Raw genomic sequence first — 13,337 nt, 5'->3', positions numbered from 1 at the left:
AAGCAGAAGCGTCGCCATCATGTGGAAATTCACGGACCATTTCATCGGGATACAGAGCCAGTCGTAGACATTAAGGCAAAGAGGCTGATAGCTTACTGTCCAGAAAGGTTAGGGTGAAAACGGAATTCTAACCTGTTGGACACGCTGCAACAAAATGAGGCAATGGCTGGGGTGGAGAAATCTTCTGGTTCGTTGTGGGCTGCCTGGGAGCTGACCTCTGTGCTCAGGGTTTATTGAAGGTTCCTGAATGTCAGTTGACAGGCCTGAGGAAAGAAAGTACTGTGTGGGGGAACAAAGAGGTCCAGTGAGGTGGGAGGCAGAGGCCTAAGTAAACAAAGATGCCATGAGCTCTGGAAAGTTAGATTATACTTAATGTCTCTCTGGACTGTGTAGTGGAGAGGAGACATACCAAAAGGGCATGCGACCACCGCAGCCCTCCCAAGTGGAGCATGCCTAGAGGAAGCAGGAGGGCCTGTTGCTGGAGAAAGGTCTCCACTCAGGGGCAGAGGCATCTGTCTCCTAGGGAGCTGCCTCCTCAAGAGGCAGGGAGAGAGACAGGTGATCCCAAAGGACCGATTCTTTCCAGTAACAGCCAATAGGGAGGAAGGCAGGCTTGCTTTGCCTGTGGTCCAGAGGCTTCTGGTCTCTTCTAAGGCTGGCCTCAGCGGCCCCCACCTCTGGGAGCAGCGCCCCCGCACCCTTCCGGCCCAGGGCTGTAGTACCGTCCCCAGGCGGGAGAGGCGCTGCGGGGCGGCGCCAGCGCGTTCCCACAGGTCGCAGCGGAGGCTGCGCCCCCTCCCCTGCCCGCTTCCTGGTCCTCGGGGTGTGAGGGCCGCGGCCTGGGACTCCAGACACAGGGGCTGCGGGTGTCCTCGGCGGCCGCCGCAGCGTCCGCGGCGACGTCACGGTCCTCGCGGCCTCGCAGCCAGCGCTCGGGCCGGCCGCCGAATGCCCGTGGACGCGCATCTCCTCCCCGAGTTCCAGCTTCCCGGGCCAGCCAAAGCCGCAGGTGAGAACGTCCGCGGTAGAGGTGGCACCCAGGGCCTGCGGGTCTCAGAGGGCCCCTGGCCTCCTTCTCTCCTCCTTGCCCAGGAAACCCCGCGGGGGCGCCGGCAGCAGGGACGCTAAGTGCTGCGCGGAGCCCCAAGAGAATTTCTTCTGAGGCACGTAGCCCCCCTCCCCCGCCCAGGTGTTTCTGCAAGCTCCTTTGTGGACCCCCGAAGCCCCTAGGGGATCCCCCGCCGAGCACCCCGCGGGCCCCACCACCCCTGGCGCGCATGCCCAGAGCCCTGGGAGCTAGAAAGTAGCTGAGCTGCTGGCGCAGTACCTGCTGGCTAAGAACGCGAAGACTGTGTGGATCAAAAGGGCAGACATGCTGAAGTGTGTCATCCTAAAGGTGCAGGAGCTTCTTCCCCGAGATTTTCAAGAGAGCCTCTGACCTCCCCGAGTTAGTCTTTGGGTCTAGGTGAAGGAACTTGGCCCTCCAGAGCACGCCTATGTCCCGAACAGGAAAACAAAATCCAGCCTGCCCTGCCTTGGGGGCCTGACAGGCGACCAGACCAGGGCAAGCACACCAAAGCCTGGGCTTTCCGCTGAGTATCCCGGACTTGATCTTCGTGCAGGCCAGCTGTGTCCCAGAGGAGTTGTTCAGGGAGGTGTGGAGGGTGCTGGAGGTGTGCTCGCCTAAAAAGCATCCCGTCCTTGGGGAGCCGTCACCAAAGGGAATGACCAGAGCTTGTGTGCAGCACAAGTTCGTGGTGCACGAGTAGGTGTCCTCCAGCACTCCAGTGCCGTCTCTCAGTATTCTTGTGGGGCCCTCCAAGGAAACAAGACAGATGGAAGGCCTGCAGTTTGTGGCCCAAGTGAATGACACCCGGCCCAGAGTCTTGGCTGTGGCAGTAAATGAGGCCTTGAAAGAAGAGGAGGAAATGCCTGGTGCTCACAGTGCGGTGGCCGAGAAACAGCTGCTGGTGATGATGTGACAGGTGCGAGAGTTAGTGCGAGTTCCAGTCCCAGGGCCCCTGCCATGGCCGAAGCAAGCAAGCGTCAGCGCCAGTGCCAGGGCAAGTGCCAGGCCAGGGCTAGAGCCATGCCGGAGTGATGGACAGTGCAGGGGCCAGTCACCATCTCAGGCCAGAGTCAGGGCTTCTGCTGCCACCAGGGATGGCTGAGGCTTCCTTGCTTTTGTTGTGAGTAGTCAAAGGGGTGCTGGAGCAGTAGGCCCTGTGGCTCTGATTAGGAAGTTCAGGACTAGAGCAGGGTCAGGAAGGATACGTAGCATTCTGCTCCAGGGCTCTGCTTCCTGGTGACTTAGGGCCTAGTCTGCACATTGCAAGGTTGTGCTTTCTTTGTAGCTACCCTCTTTCTCGTTGAGAAACAGTTGCGAGGCATCAAGGGTTGAAAACTAAGTGATGAAGGCTGAGGATGTAGCTGAGTGGTAGAAGACTTTCCTCAAATGGGCAAGGCTGTGGGTTCCATCCCCACAGCCATAAAATAAGTCAAAAGTGCCTCGATATGTACATGTCAAATCAGAGTGGAAGCAAAGGCATAGTAAAATATTTCCCAAAGCCTTGCTCTTCTAGACATATGATTAAGTATGAGCGTCCACGGTTATGCCTGGCATACATCCAGGATTTCTTTGTTCCTCATTTAGGGGAGATTTCTTCGTTTATACAAAACAATTGTGACACTGTCATTTTATGTCTGAAACATCCTGGAGTCGAGTCAGTAGCTCATTGAGATGCTGACGGAAGTCGTAGCACGGTGATTCCCCCTCCAGATATTCAGAGGTAAAACACAAATGTGGCCAACACCTGGCACAGCAGAACCAGCTAATGTTTACTTGTATTCACCTAGAGCTCTGGAATGTAGGGGAAAATAAAATTGAATTAGACACCTTGCTCATGGACTCATTTATTTAACCCATGTCTAGTGACCGTTATGTGAGGCACTGTGTCAGGCACTGGAAGAGCAAGACAGCAGACTCAGGCTCTGCCCCACATCTGAGAGTCTAGTTGGGGCTCTCAGTGTAAATAGCTGAGGTAGATGTGGCAGGCAGGCTTGACAGGGTGGTCAGGGAGCCCAGAGGACAGGCATGGGTCCCTGGGAAGGGAGCATCTGGGAGGCAGCAGGCTTCATTGGCATCAGATAGCGGCCCCCAAGAGAGGCAGCACTAGAGATGTAAAAACTGCCAGTGACCCCCTGTCGGGATGTTGTGGACACCTGGAGGACTCCCTGCTTCCGTGGAACTGGAAGGCTAGAATTAGAGGGTACTGGAGGGATGGTGAGAGAGCAAGAACACATGTGCAGGAGACACACCCTCGAGTTGTGGCCGAGAGAGGAGAGAAATGAGAATCGACTGGGACTAGACACTCTTGACTCTGGGGTTTGCCAGAGGGAAGGCCCACCAGCAGCAGCTATGGTCAGTGCTCTGGACTCTGGCTCACATGCAGCTCATTCCCTGCATACTCTGGGTCCTTGACCGTCATTTCCAACGAGTGGCAGAAGAGGAGCAAGTGCCCGTTCACCAGAACAGAGATTGTCCCCTGAGGCAAGGGCACAATGCAGAGGTTGTCTTCTGAGGCCTGGGAGAGCCAGTGTGTTATGAGGGCAGTGGTAGGATTACAGTGAGGTTCCATAAATTAGAAAAGAAAAAGGCCTGTGTGTGGGCAGCAGTAAAGCTTTCTGTTGGTGTTGTGGATCTCTGTGGACAGAAGTGTGAGAGAATTATGTCTTAGCAGAGCCAGCATAAGCCTTGGTGGCCAGACTGAAGCACCAATCCAATCTGGTTGGGATACAGAGGTTTTCATGAATAGAGAGGGATCTGATGAAAGTGTAGCTCTACCCAAAGTTGATGGCCTGTATATACAGCATGGCTTTTGAAGGACCCACATTTCCTGTGCTGTCTTAGGATAGCTTCCAGTGGATATCAGGAACCCAGTCGCTGCCCTGTGAGTACTTTGACCCTTGCAGACTGCTGGTCACATTTCATTAATGTGCTGGTGCCTCTTTAGAAACTTCTTGTCCTTTGGACACAAACCTCATGGAATCTGGTAGCAGCAATCTTGGGGCCTCCAGTGAGATATACGAGGTCCAGAGAGCACTGCATCTAAACCCCTCATTTGTTAATTCCTGTGAAGGAAACAAGGAGAGGTATCTCCTGGGGGGCCGGGGGTGACGGTGCTATGGGAATCTGAGGCTGAAGTAGGATGGGTATTGTGGGAATGGCCTGTTTTTCTCTAGAATAAGGCTTTTGGGTGTGAATATGAGGACGTCAGTCTAAACCCTGTCTTTGGGATGCCAAAAGATTTCCTTTGCATTTGCATCCTCACAGCTCATTGTCAGTGGTGAAGACTGCATATTGGATGGTGTACATTTTGTACTTCTTACAGTCAGTTTTTCTCAAATATAGCCATGGAGGATTCATTGTCTATAGCCCACAGTCCTAATAGGCACCTCAGCAAGCTCTGCTGTCCCATGAAAAGTCCTACGGATGTGGTCCATTCCCGTGCCTACATTGTAAATGACCTCTTCCCCTCTCAATCCCCAAATACCAAGGTCATCCCACCTAAATTAACTTTTCTCTTTTTTGGGAGAGGTGTACGAACAATATTGGTACAGAACTCAACAAATATATCAAGACTTATTTCCACCTACATGCAAAAGAACATGAGGAAGCCTGATGTGGCAGAATGGAAAAGGGCGAGCCTACAGAAGGACAAGCACCCCCAGAGTGCTGCTCTCCCTTGAACAAGTGTAGACAATAATTTCCCCATTTCTACAAGGCTGAGCTCCACTCCAGGAGGAACTGTGGGACCTGCGTCTCCATTTACACAGAAAAGAAAGTATTTTGAGGGTCCCACATGATGTCCAATTCCCTGTTGTTCCTGAGTCCAGGACATTGTTTCCCTAGTCTCTGATAACTGGTGTTGCAATTTGTTTTTAATTATCTTTATTTCGTGTGCAAGGTTGTTTTTCAGACATCTATGCACCATGTGGACACCTGGTGCCCAGAGAGGTTAAAGATTGGGTCAGCTAGATCTCTTGGAAATGGAGTTATACTCAGATGTGAGCCATGATGTGGGTGGTGGGAATCGAACCCAGATCCTCTACAACAGCAGCAGGGCCTCAACTACTGACCCGTATCTCCAACTCAGCTGTTGCCGTTTCTAATATGGCCTCCTCCATGTTAGATTAATGGCTCAGCTGTGCTCCATCTTCCACTGGAGCCTTGTCCCGAGAAAACTATATTTTGTTACCTTTCAAGATCACCAAGGAAATTCAAGAAAGGCCCACACAGGATGAACCATATGTTGTTAGAGAAAAGGCTGTCCCTTGGAGGGCGGCTGTTTTGATAGGCTTGGGGTTGTCTGGGAACTGTTTGTGAGCATGGAAGTCTAAAGCCCTTTTGCAGGATCCAGGGAGTCTTCCTACAAGTGACTTGCTCCCCATTATGCAACCTCTGCCTTGTAGCTTTCCCCAAACTGACTCCTCCACTGCCCATTCACATATCAGGCAAAAGATTTCTCCATATGAGGATTCTTTGAAGTGAAAGGGGGCAGAGACATGCTATTTTCTCCTCAAGGATTTTCGGTGCATGCAAGTGCCCCTTGGGGTCAGAGCTGAGAGCTGTGGGAAATTCACTGCACAGTGAACAAGGACTCCACCACCACACCAAGCAGCAAGCATAAGAAAGTGAGTGGATGGCTTAGTAGGAGTAAGAAAGACACTAGTTCCTGTCATTCATACCAACACTCCCTAGACTCCAAGTCTGATACCCGAATCATCTCATCTGAGGTGGGTGTCAGTACGAAAGTGAAGAAAATGTCACGAAGGCAAAAACATTGTAAAGCATGCCGGCATTTATTTCAACTGCACTGAATGAGATTCTCAGGAGGGCAAGGGCCTGGGCAGCAGAAGGCCATGGCTCCATTCTCGGACTCCGGTATACTCAGCCTTTTTCTGTCCTGCGGCCTCTCCTGAGAAGGAATCAGAGAGACAAGTGGACCCTCAGAAACCCTGTGGGAATGGAGTGGAGGGCTGGGGTGCTCTCTAGGGGAGAAGGAGGGAGTCATTGCAGCTTGCTGTGAGTGGTGGGAGGCAGGCTGGCTCAGAGCCCTCACCTGAAGAACTTGGACACACGTGCCAGGGCTCTCTGGAACCGACCCTTCCAGGGCCTTCTCGGAGGAGCAGCCTTCCCAGTTCCTCTTGGGCCATTGGATGAGTTTCCCATGGTGTGAGCAAAGACAACACCTTCCTGGAAGTATTGTTGTGAGTTTCTCACAGTCTGAAAAAGAGAGTTGAGACCTCATGTTTGCGGTCCCTCGTGACTGCTGTCCATTACCCGATATGGGTACTGGGATGTGTATCTGCACTACTGGTTGAGGATGGAGAAGTGGGAACCCTGGCCTGACCAAACCCTAGTATTCCTGGAGGATGTTCCAGACCAGCCTCCCTGGAGGATGTCCCAGAGCACATGGACATGAAACTGACCTGCTCAGGACGTGGAAAGAATGGAATGAAGATCATCTTCAGAGTGTGTGTTCCAGTCACAGTGACTCCTAGGACTTCTTTGCACGAGAGTTTGTGATGGTGGCTGTGATCCCCTTCTCCGGGACTGACTTACAGAGATCCGCTGAGCTGCCTGCTTGGCCAAGTGTAAATGCTAAGCACGCCCCTTCACAGTGCTTGCCCACTCTGCCCCTGCCTGTTGTTCCTCCCTGCTTCAGTTCTGGACATCCAGCACAACCAGTGGATACATTGCTGACATGTGACCTGCCCTGTTCCTGTTCTCTCTCTCCCACCTCTCCAATGTTCCTACCTCCCTTCCGTTCCCATTGTCTCTTTCTCCCCTCCTTACTCCTCCCTCCCTTCTCTTCCTCCTCAGGTGCTCTTACCCTCTCTGTGTCTCTCTGTTTTCTCTCTGCCCCCTCTACCCCACAACAGGCTCAAGCCACATGCAGCTTCCTGGGCAGAGATGCACTAAGGGGCCTCACTCTGAGAAGAAAGCACACTGATATTTTAGCCATACCTCATTCGGGATGACAGCATTTGGTCCTTATCATTTAGTGAACTCTCCTGGTCATGGTGTGCACTGGTCTGGTTTCTTGTCTTGTGTTCTTTCCTAAGTCCTGGGAAATGCTTTAGTGCCACTCAATCCGGGTGCGTAGTACTCGGCTTCAAGCAGGCAGTATCATCTTCTTCCCTCTTGATCGGTTTTCCCACATCGAGTTGTGAAGCTTGTAGGGAAATCATGACTGATGCTTGTGATGAAGATGTGGCATTTGTGCGGAGCGGATGCCTACTTGAGTGCCTTTCAGCTCCAACTAGTGGAGGAGAATGGAGAATGGCCCCTTAGGCCTTTGACTACATATGCTGTGTAAAGCTGCTGTTGGCCTGCAGCCATCACCTCTGTTCTACCGTCTCCACGACATCACTCCAGAGTTCTAGGTGGACTCCAGGTGGGAGAGACATCATGGGAAGGAACTGGGGGTGGGGTTGCCATGGAGCAGACACTGTGGGTGAAATTTACCAGACCAAGTAAATGGTCTTTCTCCAGACAAGCCATCTCTAGTCCCTGAGGTGATGGTTAGCTGCCCTGGAGATGTGCAAGCAGGTGTGCCGCTCCTCTGTTGTGCCCTACAGAGTAGAGTCCCTGTGCAGATCGGAGGTAAAAGAGCCTGCAGTTTTCATGTGTACCTTTACAGAATTTTCCCAAGCACCCCAATAGAAGCTTACGAATTGCCAGGTACATTTTTGACCAAATCTCAGACCATCACCCCCCGCCCCCCGCAAGAAATGAATAGGTTTCTCGGTCCTCTCTCCTTTCCCCATCCATGCACTCAAATGGGTTTTTTCTCACAGTGCTCCATGGGAACTTAGAACTAATGGCATGTGAACCAATGAAGGACTGAAGTGATGCTTGCCATTTCTATTTATGTCCATCTCTGTGAATACAATATGGGGTTCATATGTCATGATTAGATGTAAATTAAAATCTGGGTTTAATTCTCTGACCTCAGTGGTGAGGACTAGATAGGAAGGCCTCATAACTGTGTATCATTTCCCCAACGTCCATATTCCTGTAAGGAAAGTGAAGTGGCAAGCAGGGGCTTCTTCCAAACTCCTGCAAAGAACTCTGTGCTGATAAAGAGAAGACCCACCTTTTGGTCCTGCATCCATAGTAGATCTCCTGGTTTCCTTGCCTGCACTGGGTACCATCCTCAGCTACCGCCTGGGGGCAGAATGAAACATGAGAGCTGTCTCAGGCAGAGCCCCTGAGCCCGTTATGATGCAGCCTTTGAATGAGGCTTCCCAGGACTCAGGGCTCAATCCTAAGCTAAGGGCCCATGCCAAGATTTTGTCCTGCTTTAGGATGTGCCGACAGTCTGGTTGGGAGGTTCTGAAATCTGCAGTGATGTTTGAGGGGCTGACACCTGTGGGTAGTGCTGTGGGTTCGCTCCCTTACCAGCACTGGAGTGTGGCAGTTACGTGCTGAGGCAGGATGAGGGTCAGTAGCATCTGGCTCTGTCTCAAGACAATAATACATGTGTCCATCATTTGATACTATGGATCGGGAGCATCAGGTCAGTGTTAGAATGGACTGAACTATGCCCCCTCACAATTTTATTGTTGAAGTCCTACTCCAGAGCTGACTGGATTTGGAACCTTTAGTGTGGAATTAAGGAAGAAGTTAGCCCTAGGTGGGAAGCTGACTTAAGAGGATTGACGTCCTCATCTGAAGAGACAGCAGTGGACTTGCTCTATGTATGCAGGAATCCTGATGGAGATGCCATGGGGTAACTTGCTAAGAAGAAGGTTAAGCATGAAACCCGGCAGAAACCAGGCTGGGATGCACTTTGACCTTGGACTGGACAGTCGGCAGGACCAAGAGAAAATAAATTTCCCTTGTTCTAATCATCTTGTCTCTGATAATTTCTTATGGCCATTTATGAAGCAGAATGATATGCCCATCTTTGGGATTCTCTGAAAAATGAGTGTGGGGTTCATCTGGATAATGAGGCAGCTGAGTCCTTGAGAAACTGGTGCAGGATGGTAATCTTGACCAGTGCGGGCATTCATTTTCCCCTTTAAAACCGCTTGGAAAACGAAAGCTGTCTTCACGCACCTGCGTTGAAGGGTACCATAGGTCTTCAGGGAGTGGGAGCGGGTGGGAGGTGGTGGATCATGGTAAAGGGTCTCCCATTGTGGGATTGATTCATATCAATGAGTGATTGTGGTCTGTCTGAAATTTCACTTATGTGAAACATTACATATTGGAAGAGTGTGTTTTCATGGCAGCCTTGGCTTTATCAGGTGCAGAGATAAACAAGGGAATAGGGACCAGGGAGAATGTTGAACTTTTCAGTTGGAGTGCTGTTACACAGAAGAGAGGTCAGTAGGACCCTGTCAGCCCTGAATCACACCTGAATAAATTATAGGTAATTATTTGTGGGAAGTACTATGTGCACTGGTGGATCCCACTATAACCTTGTGCCTCACAAGTAACTTCCCTGAGCCTCTTACAGGTTGGATGCCCTTTGCTCATCACCAGGGTAACACATTTAGTTCCTGGGACACATTGCAATGCTTTAAATCTTGCTTGCTTACGTACACCAGGACTAAGAGCAGTGTCAGACCAAAGAATAGTCCCACCAGGTAGCTTCCACTGTCACCAGCCCTCTTACTACGAGCAGGTATATATCTTGAAGAATTCTGCAAACATGCATTTACATACATCCATGTGTCCCCATGCATATACACGGTTCTGTTTTCTTGGCATAAAAATAGGCCCATACTTCAGAGTGTCAAAACATTTGGTTTTTATCATTTTCCTTGAGGACTAGGTAAATTTCCATGTCATCTCATGGAACACCATCACAGGGTGTTTGTAACATGTAATGTACTGCCTTATTTATGTCCAGATGTAAGGACCTTGACCTGGCTCTTTACAATTTTCAACTTTTCACATGATTCTTAAGTACCCTCATTCCAGAGTCTGTTTCTCTAGAGGAGAAACAGGGACACAGAATTTGAAGACCACACTAAGCATACATTTAAAGAACCTCTGGTGAGTGTATCTCCAAGGAGGAGTTGTGAATCTGTAAGCCCAGGGTGGTGTTCACTGTCTTCAGCCTTGTTTTTGCTGTTGTTGCCCCCTTAAACTTTGCCACTTTGGTGGGTGACATATTGAGAGGCATTGAGAAAATGTCTTCTAGATAAAACTAAGGTCCCAGGGTGGGTGGGACATCCCAGCCAGTCAGTACTAAGAGCTGGCCTCCAGGACCTGTGCTGGGGTGCGATCAGGAAAGGCACAAGGACAGCAAAGAGGGATGGAAGAAGATCAGGGACCATGGCGTTGCTGGCTGTCAGGAAACTCTTCAGGCTTGGTGTTTATCATTGAGTCAGGGATGTTTTCTAGAGGAGTAGCTCTCTGGTATGTGTGAAGATTTGGTTTCAGTGGGGAGGGAGGAGAAAGAACAGTTCTGGAGGAACAAGACCAGGCAGCTGCAGTGAGTTTGAACCTGTAGACAGGCAGCTGCCTTTTTCTCCATGGTATGTTTGCAGGATTTAAACAGGGCTACCAGGAGGCAGCAGAGTACATCTTCATGTCTCATACAGACTCTGGGACTCTGGATGCTCAAAATGATAGTGCTTGATCAACAATTGGACTACCCCTTTGTTCTGCCCTTGAGAAACTTGCAGGGCATATCAGGGATGGTCTGGAGTCTGTGGGGTCTGTCTTGTGACTTCAGGGGTGATGATTTCTAAGGACCTGGTCTGTGAGATACTACTCAGTCCACCCACACTGTAGCTCTGAGCCTTGAAAATTGACCATCTTGGACATGATGGGAGGATCAGGTCAGGAGGACAGATAGCACCTTACCATATGAACTCACGGAGGAGGGATCATCAGAGACAGGCCCTCATGAGAGCCATGACCTTTTGAGCCTTGGAGCTGGGCTGCAGTGTTCGAGTCCCCTAAACTTTGGGGTCAGAGAATGTGCAGGTGTGCAGAATTTCAGGGAGCTCTCAATGAAAGGTTTCACTGTAGACATTATACTGAATGGCAGCTCTGGAAAGCTTACCACCTTGGTCAAGGGCACAGAGAGATATGGTATCACAGGCAAGAGAGTCAAATGAGAACACTGTGAGTGTGCTGAGCGGTGACACATGAATTATGCCTCCTAGCAACTGGCAGGGTCCAGAAACCAAGGGACTGTGAAAGGTTCCTCATGAAAAGGAGAGTGCAGGAGGGTGTTTTTAGCTAAGTATGGCACCAATACAGTGACTTTCTTTCAAGTCAGCCAGGACTGAGCTGGTATAGGTGGGACACCTGTCTCTGGTGAATGGGGATTTGGGGATTCTGAGACTCTTTCTGTGTGCTGGGCAGGGATAAAGCAATGAGGGCTGCTTATTATGAAATCCCACTCCATTAAGACGGCTGCAGATTTTGCTGTGTCCAGTGACACCTCACCTTAGCCACGTTATGGGTAGGGGTGGCCCCCTCCCTCCAAAGGTCCTCCTACCTACAGTGTCCTGAGGGCTGAAAGGAGCGGGAAGCTTCAGAACCTCATCTCTTGGGCCTGTGTTCATTTGGTTATCCCAGATTTATTTCTCGAATGCCCAAAATCCGTATAGAAATTGGCTCTCCACCTGCAAACTCAGTGTCCAACATCTACTCTGTGGGTGTCTGGGCTTCGAGTTGGGGGCAGTAAATGGGAGAGTATGCATTAATGTTCCAGAGAAGAATCTAGGAGCCACACAATTTAGTGGATGCATAATTGCCACCTCATTTGGTCAGTACAAGGTGCCCCAAGACAGGGACTGCTTGTTCCCAAAACAATCAGCAAGACAAAGCTCTGCTCTACAGTGGAGTGTGAATATGGCAATTACGGCAGTGTCCCTAACAGAACCCACACATTAGTGTGCAACAGCTATGGCTGTACATTGTACATTGTGTGTGAGTGGTCGTGTGCACACTTGCGTGCACTCACAAGCAGAGCAGTAGCAATAAATGTCCTCATATCTGGAGTGCTGTGGGAAGAAAGAAGGGGGTGGGAGGGGAATTGGGAAGGAATAGGAATACAAACATGAATAGAAAGGGAGGGAAGAAGACAGGCTGCCAGGGGGAGATAGAGAAACATTTGCTGTCTGCATCAGCATTGTGGCCTCATTCTGCTTTTGATAAGGCTCCTCCAACCACCCAGAATTGCTTGCAAATGTATCCACTCTGATCTGCCCCCTTTCCGGAGAAGAATCAACGTTTGTGCTATGTGCTGGAAGATCTTTGGCCTGCCGTCAATTGTGAGCATCGCAGACCCAGAAAGCAAATGAAAGCCCTTGTTGAGAAAGGGTGGGTCTAGAGGGAACTAGAAGTGCCAAGGCCCCCAGGGAGAGGAGAATTGGAGGTTCTCCATGTCCATTGAAGGCAAACTTGAGACCCTTGTGTAAGATCCCAAGGATGGATTGATGGTCTGTGGAGTGAGAGGAAAAGTCTCTTATAGAATTCTTTCATTTGCAAATTCCTGATGGATAGAGAAGCCTCCACAGGCTGGTTAGGAATGTATCCAGTCGTGTAGATGTTGGGCTTTCTAATGAACCATCTCTAAGTCATGACAGAAAGGCTAAAGCAATGCATACCCGCACGGCTGCCTAAGTGTCAATCCACAGATCATGTCCTCTGTGGCCTGGGGGAGCGTGAATGAGCCATATACTTCTGACATTGATAGTACTTAATCCATTCACCAGTCTGGTCACAGAAAAGGACGGAGTCCCCAGCTCATATGGAAACCACGGCAAGAAGCAGAATTATGGTGTCAGGTCCCTGACACAGGAAGTCAAGGAGAGCAGGGAGATTTCAGGGGAAATGAAAGGGAAAATACATGGGATGCAAGGGGCCTAGAGGGTGAGGAAGGGCAAGTCTGGCCCTCTGTCCAAGCCATAGAGCCTCATTCTGTGTTCTGATAAGGCCTCCTGTCTCTTCCTCAGAGCAGAATTGTTGAGAGATGTATCCTGTCTGATCTGCTTCCCTTCCAGGGGAACAAAGGTTTTTGGGCTTCCTCCTGGAGATATCTTTACCTACAGTTACTTTTTATGCACCAGAGGCCTCCTGAGTCAGTAGGAGATCACCTGAGAGTGGACGGTAGGTACCAGAGCACCAGCCTTCACATTGGAGCCTACTATTTCCTAAGTGCCAAGAAGGTCCCCATACATCCTTAGATAGTTAAATTGTGTGGATTACAACCAGTACTGCCAGGTGATGTCAGTCAAGTTCATGGAGGAACTGACCCAGTGCAGGGGCATCACATGATCTGTTCAAAATCATAAAGATGACT

At 50.3% G+C, this 13,337-nt stretch overlaps 1 protein-coding gene and 1 long non-coding RNA gene across 4 annotated transcripts in view; one reads left to right on the top strand and one right to left on the bottom strand.

The window, feature by feature from the left end:
* LOC125398777 (doublesex- and mab-3-related transcription factor C1-like) overlaps window positions 1-13,337 on the top strand; it is a 66,682-nt gene that overhangs the window by 34,658 nt on the left and 18,687 nt on the right. Inside the window, exon 1 of one of the 3 annotated variants that reach the window (XM_085684837.2) lies at window positions 808-1,009. The exons of 1 other annotated variant lie outside the window; for it this stretch is intronic. The gene's annotated coding sequence lies outside the window, so the exon portion shown is untranslated. Of the gene's footprint in view, window positions 1-807; window positions 1,010-13,043; window positions 13,145-13,337 lie in introns of those variants that run through there. One more of the 3 variants, XM_087903167.1, reaches the window with a different exon arrangement.
* On the bottom strand, window positions 5,850-6,774 carry LOC146889144 (uncharacterized). Its single transcript, XR_015000412.2, has 3 exons — window positions 6,493-6,774; window positions 6,123-6,286; window positions 5,850-5,978 (listed from the first exon to the last, which is right to left on the bottom strand). It is a non-coding gene; the product is annotated as an uncharacterized LOC146889144 (long non-coding RNA).

The sequence above is a fragment of the Myodes glareolus genome, chromosome X, assembly GCF_982192425.1.
Source record: "Myodes glareolus chromosome X, mMyoGla1.1, whole genome shotgun sequence".
NCBI lineage: Eukaryota > Metazoa > Chordata > Mammalia > Rodentia > Cricetidae > Myodes > Myodes glareolus.
The sequence above is the reverse complement of the archived record's forward strand: the minus strand, read 5'-3'. Positions and strand labels throughout refer to the sequence as shown.